The sequence below is a fragment of the Patagioenas fasciata genome, chromosome 1, assembly GCF_037038585.1.
Source record: "Patagioenas fasciata isolate bPatFas1 chromosome 1, bPatFas1.hap1, whole genome shotgun sequence".
Taxonomy (NCBI): Eukaryota; Metazoa; Chordata; class Aves; order Columbiformes; family Columbidae; genus Patagioenas; species Patagioenas fasciata.
Window position 1 is genome coordinate 58,883,952 of NC_092520.1, and position 13,874 is coordinate 58,897,825.

Below are 13,874 nucleotides of genomic sequence, written 5' to 3' on the forward strand. Positions count from 1 at the left end.
ATGAGAGTTCAGTTCACTCCTATCCATGGAGATAAATTCTGTATAACTGATGAATCTAGAAGTAATTAATCTCTCTAAAATCCAGGATTCAGTTGCCTAAAAGCAGGCGTCTAATGCTATTTTAGGTGTCATGGAGTATCCTGGTTGGCATCCAGTTGCTACACCAAAAAGAACATGGTCTTCCTCTGTCTTGCGTCATGTCTGCCAGCCCTGTGCAGATGTCTCATCTGCCCTGGAGTATCAAATGGCATCAGGAGCCAATGTTAAGGGAACTGAAGACTACCCATCCTGGTAGGGCATCTGAATCACCCTCCAGGCTCCTTTGACTCAACCAGCTCTCTGATGATTATAATAGGAGCCAAGATACTAAATTTGAAGAGAACACAAAAGCCTAACTACCCAAAATAAAGCTATCTCATGGTAAAAAAAAAATCACAGGAGTTGGGACACTGAAAGCCCCTTTTTATATGCAGTTAGATGATTTATGGGTGCAACTGTGTGTGCCACCTTTCTCTTGCCTCCCAAAATGGCAGTCCAGCTTACATGCTGATGGTTATTTTTAATTCAGTTTTCCACAGTCCCTCCTGTTGTAACTGTACCCGTGCTATGAAGAGGTTTGAGCATCCCTTGCTACCTAGAGAAGGGTGCCATAGCATGCATTCAGCCAGGCAGTCAGCAGCAAAGTAAGACGTGAGGCAAAGACTTAAACTTGGGTCTTTCACTTGCAAGGTCGTCATGGTTTAACCTGAGCTAGCAATACAACCGTGATAGCCGCTCACTCGCTCCCCACCACCTCCACCCCCCAAATAGGGAGAGAATTGAAAGGGAAGGGAGAAACTTGGATTAAGATAAACACAGTTTAATAAAATAACAAAGTGCTAGTAAATATATATATAAAATAGAAATAGAATATGAAATAAAAAATACTTAATACAATTCCTCATGGACTCTGTCCACACCAAGCAGCCAGTCCCAGGAAACAGCACCTGCTCCCAAAGCTGATCCAGGAGAGAGGAAAGTATCTCTGAGAGCGAAAAGAAGAGCCAGAAAGAGAGAGAGACTAGAAGATCCCAACTGTCTTTAAATATGAATCATGACGTTATTGAGATGGAATACTCTCATTGATCAGTCTGGATGTCAGTCAAGCCCTGCCCCATCCATGCCCCACTTCCCTGATCGCTCAGAATGTCCTTGGCTCTCAGACCAGAGCAATTAAAAACTTTAACTCTCTCCCGGGGCGTTACCTTCTTCTTCTCAAACTAAGTCCAAATAATGACCGTGCTAGCTATGAAAAAGAAAGGTTTATAACTGCATGAAGAAAATTAACTCATTTTCAGCCAAACCAGCACAAAGGTGGAATAGATGGGAAAGCATCTCTTTGGGAAATCCACCAGGTCTTGTGCTTGGACAAAGCATTTGGATTTGACTAATTGTAACTATGGCCAGCAGCTGATGAAATGGAGATTCTACCATGGAAACAGAGCTACAGGCAGCTTAGGACTTAGCTGCCCAAGTGGGGCTTACAATTGCCAGTTGTGATTTAGACTTTTTCCTATCTTTGTCAACCCTTAGGAGAACTAACAGGTAAAATGGGATGGAAAGTATGTCCTCTCAATCAGTAAGCTGAAAAGGATTCTTTTCCCAGAAGGAAAATATTCTCTTTTCTCCAATCTTCTCTTCTTGGGGAAGATATCTAGGTAAACTTAGAAAGGTTTATGAGCTACAGAAAAACCTGTGTAGTTAGTATAATTTCTTTTTAATTTTGACTGCTAACTAGAAGCCATCCATGTAGTAGTCTAACTGTCGTGTAGCATAATTTCCTAAAAGTCAGAAAATTGGGTTGCAATTGCTTGTAGAAGGCCATCCTTACAGCCTAATGCAGGAGTAACTATACCTAAACCATTCCTGGCAGAAGTTTGTTTGTTCTTCAAGATCACCAGAGAGATGCAGGCTTCATTTTTCTGAGGCTTGTGATGAACAGCAGATTGCAGATGAAGGGCCATCTGAGGGTGAGAGCAGGTTTGCGTGGTTTGTTTTTGTACAGCCTCAGGTTGAAGCTCCAAATCAGACGATCATTCAGCAGTAGCACAGTCATTAAGGACATTCCAAATCCCATTAAATCCAATAAGATTAAACTGAAAAATATATGTGAGCACTTTGCTGAATGACAACTGCAAATGTGTGTGAACGTGAGGTGGGATTACTTGCCACTTCACCATATCACTCGATGCCTTGCTAGACTGAAACTTACACAGCAAGAGGCTACTCCGACCCCTTAAGAGCCAACAAGTTTGACAGAGAACAGTAGGTGTTGAGTGTCCTCCAAGTTAAACTGTGCTTCTTAGCAAGATTACAGGGAAAAAGCTAATTTAAAAAGAATTAATAGCATAGGTAGACAGATACAGTACTCCTACCCCCTCTAAATTTCAAAAGTATTTCTAAACTGAAAAGTTGATGTCACTCATTGGTGCAACATCTATTCTGACAGAGGAACACATAGAAGGAAACTTCTCTTTGGCACATTGTTTATTTATTTATTTATTATTTTTTTCCTTTTCCAAACTACATCACTCTGAAGACCGGGCAAGAATGTACTCACTTTTGAAACCTGGAATGAGATCCTGCAAACAGAGCTATATCCAGCAAAGTTTTATAGACTCAGAATTATCTCCAGCATCTGTGCAGGAAACGTGAGAAAGGACATTCTCCCTCTGAGGTTTACGATGTTGCTAATGAGGGTAAGGTTGCCTCCACTCCCTCTTGTCAACTCCCCTATGCACACACAAGCTATTCCATCATTTCAAGCTGTGCCCTTCAACACCAAACTGCTAAGTGTTTTTTTTCTAAAGGCTACCATCTAATGGGTTGGATGTGCTGAGTACACTTGGAAATGCAAGAAGACTTGTCTCAGAGCGTTCTCTGCGGCATCGGCCACACTTCTCTATAAAGCCAGCTCACTGTTTTGTGTGTTGTCCAGCTGTAAAAAACATTTCTGAAACATTTCTCTGCCACACTACTGATGGGAGAATTTGGGACCAGCTAGTCATTGCCTTAGTCCTTGGTAACAAAATGAATCTTCAAAGAATGACACTGGCATGACTATCCTGAGCATTGTAGCACAGCTCTTTTCACCCAGCTGCTATCCAGGACCAGGACAGCAATAGCCAGAGGCACCAGAGTCAACTGGAAGCAGCCAAAGCAGCAGAGAATTTCTTAAAAACAAACAAGCAGACAAAACTTCGCATTTTCTTTTTTTTTTTTTTTTTAATGTTTGACCAAAAAATATAGTCTCAGTTGAAGAGGACAACTCCTGCAAATGTACTACTTAGCTTACAGTGTTTTAAAGTTTTACTTCTGCACTTCTAGATTAATATCTGGCTATGCTGCTCTGAATAGAAGACTTGCTTCTATGCTCAGAAGCTCCTTTAATAAGGATCTTTGATTTGTTGGTTTCGAATTACAGCTCAAAAAACATCAAAATTCTTATTTGCTACTACTATATAATAAACAAAAGAGGAAAAACATGCATACAGCTAAGCTTGTCCTATGTAATACTTATCTTTTTCTTTAAATTCACCAGTGAGCAGTTGTGACCTATTATATAGTAGAATGCCATGCCAGTGTTTGCTAATCACTCTTCCTAACAGTAACAGATACCCGAGATGGTCCAACAAAGTGTAAGTCAATCTTAAGGTTCAGTGCAAAGCAATATCCTGAAAGAAAAATGACTTGGGTGGTTTGTGATCAGCAACTTGAATTACAGCCTTGGTACTCTGAAGATCACACCGTTTCATTTAAGAAGCATGACCACATGTTTGTCAAGTGAGGACTGGTTTTTTATTTCATTGCAGAAGCCAAGTTAGAAATCATAAAGATAGCGTGATAGCAACAACCTGCCTCATCCAGAGGAGGAAAAATCAGACACTAACTGTTAAGAGGGAAATAATTATATATATGTATATAATGGATAGACTAATTATAACATTGGTCTGATGTTTAATAAGAGAGCTTCTGTGCTTGTTCCATTGTTCTGATCTCTGAATGCAAACATGATAGTCATTTTTTTTTTTTCCATCATAAGTACCAATTCTTACCAAATTACTGAAAACACTTCAATGACTGGTGTCCTGTGTCTCCAGAAGGTCCTTTTGATATAATCTGGGCTCCAGAGCATTGCTCAAAGGTGAGACAGAAGAGAAGCAAAGGCCAGGGTCTGCCTCACTTTGTGTCCCCATTGGTGACATGAAGGACGAGGCTGTGATCCTGCAGGCTCTGCCCGTGCTGCTGGAGCTGACTTGCCTGAGGATGTGGGGATGACCTAAACAGTGCCCAGTGCCTAAAGGGAGAACCTGCTCCAGTTATTATTCTGGAGGAGTTCAGTAATTTCTGACGTGCAGTCCTCAAGGCATAATTAGCTCAGGCTGAGTTTCCAATGAGTCCTGAGACCCTCCTGAGTCAAGCATCACAACATCAATCACTGGATCCTAGATCTGACCTACTCAGCGCTCCGGGACAGCCTGCTTGGGCACCCAAGCTGGTTCCCAGGAACTCTCCAGGAGGGGGACCACCAGCAAGCCAAGGCTCATGGGGAGCTTGACACTGTAGCACCCACCTGCTCACCTGTCAGCGTATCGAGAAGTAGCTACCCTTGGTGCAGCCAGCTGGCAGATCACCCTCACTGAAAGCAGGACATCTTGTGGTGAAGGAGAGAGAAGAGGAACCACATTCTTGCTTCCAAGCACCATCTCATGCTGGCATGGAGGCTCCCATCCTGCCAAGAGTCCTGTGGCTGACTCATTTAAATGAATTTAGTGGGGTACTCACCAGGAATGAAGCCTGTGTTCTGAGGGCTTGTTTTCAACAGGAGAGCTGCAGCCGCCCCTTCTCTGTCTCTTCAAATACCATTTTTTAGTATTGAAATAGCTATCATCCTGCTTTATCCTTGGAAGAAGGACATCCTGTGTAATTATGGGCTGGAAAAAGGTTGTGCAGCTACAGACATATGTGATGGAGCTAGTTATATATGGAGTTGGACTCGATGATCCTTGTGGGTCCCCTCCAACTGAGGACATTCTATGATTCAATGATGATGATTCTCCAGCCAGATTTGGGAGTACCTGGATCCAGCACACTTGCATTGTACATGGAAAGCAATAGAGATGTTGAGAGGTCACCTCACTCATTTTTTCTTCATCCTCCTTCTTACCCCTGCTGTGTTTCCAGGATGCTCTCCTTACTTCTTGGCTAGAAAAGTCACTGGCAGTTTTACATGAGCAAAGACTCCATTCACAGAAATAGGAGCTTTTCTAATCTTGGCCTGCTTTAAAGACCTGCATTTAGACCTCTGACCACGTGCCTAATTAGTTGTTGTGGTTATTATGGTAGTTCTAGTTCAAGAGGACAGTGACTAACTCAGGCTGCCTTTTCAGCTGGGCTGCTGGATCATGGGGAGAAGTAGTCACACTACCTCCCCCAGGCACCTCAGTCAGGTGGCTTGAGAATGCAGGAACCAGGATTATTGGTTCCTGATGGAAAGCTATGACTAATAACCAGTCAAATGTAATTTAAACACACCTAAGAAGTGCACAAGTGCACTACTTATTGCATCTACACTACAATGTAACATGGCCTCAGCAGACCGGAGACTCTGGCCCTTCCAAGCCTGCTGAACTCATACCTAAGCAACTGCGTTATTTATTTTCACCTTTCTACTGTCAGTTACTTTCTCTTCTCGAGCAGTGTTGAATTTTCAAGAGAAGGGACCATGTCAGTTTGCCTCTAAAGCATTCAGCATAGTGAGGTTTCCGTGGCCAGCTGTCCTTTCGTCTCATCCAGTTGCAGATGTCTTGTCTGGACGGGGATTTCGCCTCCTCCTTCAGGTACAAGGAAGGAGAATGGAGAGGTGGTTAATCCTTTGAATTATAGACTTTAATATACACACACTGTAACTTCTCTGATTCAAAGCCACCTAGAGCAATGGGACACGTTTGTGCTGGAATGGAAACACAATCTTGTTTGTTAGAATAAAGTTCACTATACAAACCAGGCTTCCTAATTCAACAATTTTATTTCACTAAGAAAGGACCCCAAATTCTAATTCAATAAAGTTCATGGTGACACAGGTCTAGCTCGTCACTTGGACATGTGTAGCTCTAAGCATCAAATAATGCATGGCATGCTCAAGTTATGGATGTGCTTAAGAGCTTGTGTTTGACGTTGGTCCTCAGCAGCAAACTCCTTTGGATCTGACGTGGATGTGATGTAGTTTTAAGTAGTCCCTTCTTTGGTTAAATATGGCCTGGAAAGCAGCTGTTTAATAAGCTGCAGATGCATTTAGGGGTCTTCATATTTAAAATTAATTCTTATTTTAAAAGAGCCTGGGGGTGTTTATTTCTATCAGAAGGTGCAACTCTTCACAAGTAATTATTCTTGTCTTCTGCAGTTTCCCAGCTTCCCTCAGCAGCTTTTCCAAAAATCCTTTGATTTTACTGTATAGGAGGATCCTGAAAGTTTTGGGAATAACGTGTTCCCTTATCTCAATGCACTTCAGAGGTATTACCCTACTGGAACAGCCCTGATACCCCATTCAACGCTCCTGACTATACGTACACCTAAGATAAATTAAGTTTAGATTGAAATCCATACGTGTGTACATGGACTCCACACATACATGCGTACACACATTTCTTTTAAAAAATCCCTCACAAAGCCTTTGACATGCACCTATTTAAAAAAGCGCAGTGAGCTTTTTGAACCCAGGTGAACACATTTCACTTCAAGCACCCCTGAACACATCTGGATCTTTACCTGCAGCTGTATCCCTGCAGCACTGAGAAATACAACAAAGCTGGACACCTGACACGGCCAAGCACCGTCAGGCCAGCACTCCCCTGATTTTGCTCCCAACATTTCCAAGGAAAGAGGAAATACCCTGGCATGGTCCTTCCCTGGGAAACTGAAACCTGCAGTCAGAAGCACACGCTCCAGCCCCGCCGCTGCCTCACCTGCCGCTCCGCCAGGATGGTGCCAGAGCGTAGCTTCTGATATCTGTCATAGTGTCAGAGGGGTTAACACCCGATTACAGGAAAAAATAAGCTCTGCCACCAAGGGAAAAACTGATGCTGCCTTTCTGGTGTCCTACAAGATTTATCTCCTTGAAGAGAGGGCTTTTTTCCCAAGTGTGAAATAAATAAAATTACTGTGAGATATGCTTCCATTAAATTGAAAACAACGGGTTCTTTAAATGTGTAGATATTCTTCCAAAGTACAAGAGATATTATACACAGAAAGATTTTGCTAGTATATGAGAATTAAACTGTCTAGCATTATCAAAAACTGAAGATATCTTGATCAACATCTGAGACCTCACCAAGTTTTGGAAACATAATTTACTTTTCTCCATTTTTATTCTGTTAATTTGACATGTCCATTGGCATGGGTTTTTTATGCTTGCAGTTTCCAGGGTCTGTGGTGAGCTGTTATGTGAGTTATAAAGGCTGATGCAAAGAATGGCACCAGACATCACCCTCTGTAGATGAGTATTGAGGAACCCCTGGCTCTGCAGGGATTAGGTTACTAGTGAGTGAGAAGGCCTTCATGGTCAAAAATACCCTGGGGACAGTCCACTTCCCAACTTTCCATAATAAGCAACAATGAAAGAAAATCAGCCGTGTGTACCCACAGACGTAGCTGCTCTCTTCCCTCTCTCACACAGATTTGGGGTGTCTCTGCCCCAATGAGCTGGGGTTCCTCCCAGGAGGAACTGGGAGACACATCGTGTCTTGAGACACAATCCCCTGGGGTGACAGAGGCTGAGCTGTCCCTTTGCAGCTACAGCAATGAGATGGTGAAGTGCCACTCCTGGGACCAGGCTGTTCGACTGCTCCGACTACTCCTCTCATCCCACAGCGTGCTGATGCGGAAAACAGTGTGGGCAGGAAAACAACCCTCTATGGGCAAAACTAGGAAGAATTTTCTCCATCTTTTTGCTTATTCAGTTCCCTGAGTGCAGCAAGACTTTCTACAGGAGCATCATAAAGCAACTCATTGAAGGAACACAGGAGAGAGAAGGAAGAGGACCAGGCAGACAATGATGGGGAAGCAGAAAAGTTAAAGGGAGTGTAACCTCGTATGTCCACCTTCCCATGGGATGTGGACATCTTGTCTCACAGCAGGGGCTGAACCACATCTTTGTAACTTCCAGCAGTCAGAAGAAAATGGAAAGAATATGAACCTTTGAAGACTTTCTTCACAGCAGGAAGTCCAGCCCTGCTCACAGCCTCTCCATGAACTTGCTGCTCAGTCCCCAGCAGGGTACAGGCAGAGCGATCTCCCTCTCTGGTGACTGAAACAAAGAGAAAACTAGCCATTACCTCTTCTCCCACAGCCTGACCCGGTGGCATGCTGGGGATGTCTCCTGCCACCAAGAGGATTGTCACCTCTTCCAGACCAACCAGCAACTTGGGGTGCCGAGGACAAGATGGTGGTGCTCACTTGCCCAGAAAACAAGAGTCAAGCCAGGGAATGGGAGCTATGGGACACGATCCAATCGGGCTTTTGCAGGTACCTCTCCACAGCCTGGGGCGATACCCAAGCACAGCAGTGATGGAGGTCAACTCATGCATTTGGCAACCTTCTCCACAACCATTCCTGGCACTGCCTTCCTTGCCCTTCCTGCAGGCACCTGGCAATTTATTGATTGTTCCTGGTGTCATTTCAAACTCCACCACTCTGCTAGGCCAGAAAGCCTCAAAATTACTGTTTGGGACATGGTGACAGGAGGGTGGGAGGCTCCTCCAGAGACAGACATTGCAAGCAGTTAGGGAAGTGGGCCCTGAGAAGAGCTTTGTGCTCCCCCCAGACCACTCCTGTCTCAAACACAGCTTCAAACATGATATTGTATCAGCAGAGCAAACACTCTGACCTGCTTACCTCTTGGTCACAGAGCTGCCTACTAATGCTATGTAGATCAAGTATGGCCTGAGGAGCATATCTAAAAAATTATGTTCCCCGGGGGACACTGATCTTGCAGCATCTGAATGCTGAAGGCGAAGAGGATGCTGCTGCTGACTCCCGCAGCCCTGCCCAGACACAGACATTTTCTGAGGTCACTTGTAAGCCCTGCGGCACACATGAGGATGTGCTGCCCTCACCTCTGTGTCATCAGTGGTCTCTCCGGGGAGACCTTATTGTGGCTTTTCAGTGCTTAAAAGGGGCATCTAAGAAAGATGGGGACAGACTTCTTAGAAGGGCCTATTATGATAGGACAAGGACTAATGGTTTTAAACTAAAGGAGGGGAGATTCAGGCTTGACATGAGGAAGAAATTTTCTACAATGAGGTTGATGAAACACTGGTCCAGGTTGCCCAGATAGACGGTTGATGCCCCATCCCCAGAAACACTCATGGCCAGGCTGGACAGGGCTCTGAGCAACCTGATCTAGTTGAAGATGTCCCTGCTCATTGAAAGGGGATTGGACTAGATGACCTTTGAAGGTTCCTTCGAACCCAAACTATTCTATGATTCTATACATTTTGCCTAAGCTGCACGTTAGATGCCTTTTGTAAACGTGGTGTCCCTTGCACAAAGACTTATTTATTCATATAATGCTGACTGATTGATGCCAAAGGATCAGGATGTCAGGGAGATACTCCACACATGTTTCTGCCCTGTAGTTACGCCTTCAAGCTCATTACCCTAAGCACTGGTGGCCAGTTACCCACCGCAGCATGGGGTTCCGTCTAGGCTTTAAACCCTGTCCTACAACTGAATGAAACAGCTCAAGCTGTAGTTATTGAAGTGATTGTGCCACTGTACTTGGCGCTGGTGAGGCTCCGCCTTGAACAGTGGGTTCAGTTTTGGGCCCCTCATCACAAGAAGGACATTGAGGTGCTGGAGAGAGTTCAGAGGAGGGCAACGAAGTTGGTGAGGGGTCTGGAGCACAAGTCTGATGAGGAGCAGCTGAGGGAACTGGGGCTGTTCAGCCTGGAGAAAAGGAGGCTGAGGGGAGACCTTATCGCTGTCTGCAACTACCTGAAAGGAGGTTGTAGCATGGAGGGTGTTGGTCTCTTTTCCTGAGTAGCAAGTGATACGACAAGAGGAAATGGCCTCAAGTTGCTCCAGGGGAGGTTCAGATTGGTTATTAAGAAAAAATTCTTCATGGAAAGGCATTGGAACAGGCTGCCAAAGGAAGTGGTGGAGTCACCATCCCTGGAGGTGTTTAAAAGGTGTTTAGACGAGGTTCTTCGGGACATGGTTTAGTGATAGTTAGGTTATTGTTAGACTTGATGATCCTGAGGGTCTTTTCCAACCAAAATGATTCTAAGCTGAGCTCCATGCTGCAAGGTTTTACTGATTTGATGCTACTGACCTAGAAGCGTTTTTGAGGGGTTTATTTGAAAGGAGGGCACTACAGGCACACCTCAAGCTGTGTTCACAGCACCACTGCTCTCCCACTTCTGATACGTTTTGATGTGTTTTGATGCGTGTTTCTGCTGTTTGTGGAATATCTGGGGAAGAATTTTCTGAAGGGAGCAGCTGACCAGCAAGGGATCCAGCCACCCTCGAAGCTGTCATGTGAGATCTTTTACAGGATGCCAGAGAGGGCAACAAAATCAGCAAGCTCACAGGTTTTCCAGGCATGGCTTCCCAGTCACTATTAACACAAGCATTACTTCACAGTGAATGAACTCTACCTACTCCCCTTGCAGAGACATGGTATGAGGATCCTGCAACATTTAACGCTATTTAAGCTCTCAAAATAGGACTTTTAAAAGGTTTAAATGCTGAGTTTGTGCTAGACCTTCCAGAGGGTGTCCTGCAGGCCTAGTATTCATGAACTTGAAAGCAAATTTTGTATAGGTAAACAAATAAAGGTGCTGTTTTCCATGTCCATAAGCATATCTGCATATTTTTGTGGGTATTCCCATGTGCTGGTATTTGAAAATGCACCCCATTAAGTTTCTGATCAAAGACTGGATGATATAAATATAAACATGAGAAGAGATGAGGTGTTTTTCTGCTATATTTTATTGCCTGCAATAAGCACCATATTAGCACTGGAAATGAAAAATGGAAAGCTTCGAAACTGTGAACATAGCCCACCGATGTGTACAGATTGCAAACCTCCATGTGTACGCATGGTGCACTGGACAGGAAGTGTTACCAATGATCCCTGTGGTCCCTTGAAGCTCAAGATGCTCTGATCAGTCCTTGTGATTTGGAAAATCCTTTTATAAATTGCCTGCAGATTAGTCAAGACTTGCCTGTTGTCATATAAATGGTGTAATAAACGTACATGTATCTTCCAAAAATGTGGCCTTATTTATACAGCTGGTTTGGGACTGGGAAAAGGAAACTTTTCTTTATTATTTTTTATTTTCTGTCATTTGCTTCCCTTGCTTTTCTCAGCAGTTTCTCACCGTCTCTGAGACACAGCAGGAAGAAGCCTATGGTTTCTATGCTCCTGCAGTTCTGGCTAAGACAGGCTCCAGGAAGACCATGCACTTCAGCACAAAAAGCCAGCAAAAGGTCATCCATACAGATGAACACCTAACTTACTTGCAATATGTAGTAGCATTACCAGCATGGCTACCATTTTGGTGGCTTCAGTGCTCCTGCTGCTGAACCAATATCCTGTAGCATATGCAAGTGCAGCAGAGGCCAGGCTGCTTGCATTCAGTATGAGAAACTGTTGTCAGCAATAGTAACGTCTGATTAAGCCTTCCTCAAGCTGATCACAAAGAAACACGGCTGCCACTGGAAGATTTAGGGTAAAGCAGAGAAAGAGCAGAAAGAGGAGGGGAGGGGAGGGGAGGGGAGGGGAGGGGAGGGGAGGGGAGGGGAGGGGAGGGGAGGGAGGCAGGCAGGCAGGAGGGAAGGAAGGAGAATGAGAGAGAGAAAGAAGAGAAAGAGAGAAAGAGAGAAAGAGAGAAAGAGAAAGAGAGAAAGAGAGAAAGAATGAGAAAGAAAGAGAGAAAGAAAGAGAGAAAGAGAGAGAAAGAGAGAAAAGAAAGAGAGAAAAGAAAGAGAGAGAGAGAGAGAAAGAAAGAGAGAAAGAGAGAAAGAGAGAAAGAAAGAAAGAAAGAGAGAGAAAGAAAGAAAGAAAGAGAAAGAAAGTTGAGGAGAGTGTCCTTAGAAAGGTAAAGAAAGGGACGTAACTACAGGAGGAGAAAAAACAGGACAAGAACTCATAAGCACAGGAACTTAAAGGAGTACTTCATGAAACTGGGAAGTTTCCATCTCCAGGTTTTCCACATTCTCTGGGTGTTTAGCCAGTGTCTGGTGGTGAGACCTCAGAAGGGTTTGCAATTCACTGCTCAGATTCACAGAGTTCTGCATGTATCCAGGAGAGATGTCTGTCAGAAGAGACACTCGGCTGCTGACTGCTTGACTGTCACCTATCCAGTTTCACCACCTTGGTAACCAACAACTTCAGCCCATCCGTTTCCTAGGGAAGTAGGTGAGGGCTGACAATGCGGCACTTCTGACCACTCTGCCACCCTAAAATGTGGAGGTGGGCCTGCAACAGTTGAAGTCAGAGGACATAGAGATGTACGGAAGTCCGTCCAAGAAAGAGAAAGCCCCAAAATGGCATGTAACATCCTCCAAGTTCTTCTTGATGGATTCACCTGTACCCACCTGAGACCCCTGCTTGTTCTCAAGTCAGAACAATCTGCTCAGGCCAAGCAACCTGGGGTGCCCACAAACTATGCCAGTCTGCAGAAAATATGCCTGCCCTGCCAAAAGAAAGGAGAAACGTTCTGGGGAGTAGTTGAGTAAACACAGTATGAAACTGTGAGTACAGTTCAGTATTAAACATTATGAGATGGCATTTAGCGTTATACAGGCAAGCCCTGGGAGTGGGACTTTGCATTTAAATACTTTGTCATATGAACATTAAAATAAACATGCACTAACCTGCACTGTGTCTGCAAATAGAAAACAAGCAATTAGTTTCAAAAGAAGATACATGGTTGGTTGCACACTTCCGCTAGGCAGAGGGTGACAGGACAAATATCTGATGATAATATTCTTTAATATTGGGAGTGAGAGGGCTGAAGGGAGTAAACAGATTTCCTGCCATGTTTGTACTGACGGAGTCTCTTCCTTCCCATTTGGGGCTGTGTCACTGCAAACACAACGACTGCTGCCATAACAGAGTCTTAGAAGTTCTCAGCAGTCACCACAGCAAATGTCATACAACACTGTACTGTCAGGGACAGGACAAGATTACATACCTGGCTTCTAATTCCGTAATTTCTATGGTTTTAGGAAGATGCCCTACTACTTACAAGAGACTTAACTGCAGTGATGTCAAAGCATCAACTGAGATGTATTTCTTCTGTGTTTTGTTCAGTGGGATCCCACCAATATATATTGAAAGAAAGATTTTAGGAATTTTAGTAGATTGATGTATTAATGCAAAATTCATGCAAACCCATTATTTTCTTCCAACTCTTATCTGACAGATCAACTGACCAATCTCACCAACCAACTGAACTGACCTCCTTTACTGATACAAACTCAGACCTAGTTTAGATAGGGTACAGAGCACATGAGGGGCTATAACCTCAGCCCAGCATTTAGACAGGGCTAAGAGCTCAAAATGAACCAAGCATCTGAGAGAACGACAAGTCAATAAACACAGTTGGCCACCTAAAACTGATTTGGCCACAGTACAAGACTGGGATAAATCTGATCTTCATCCAAGCTGAGGGCTGATAGATCTCCCTTAATCTGGAAGTGATTCATTTTCTTAAGGGTCAAAATTCTGAACTGAATGGCCAGAAACCCAGCAGACATTCTCTCTGGAAAATGAAAAGAAAAACAAAACAAAACAACAAACAACCCACAAAAAACCAAACCAAAAACAA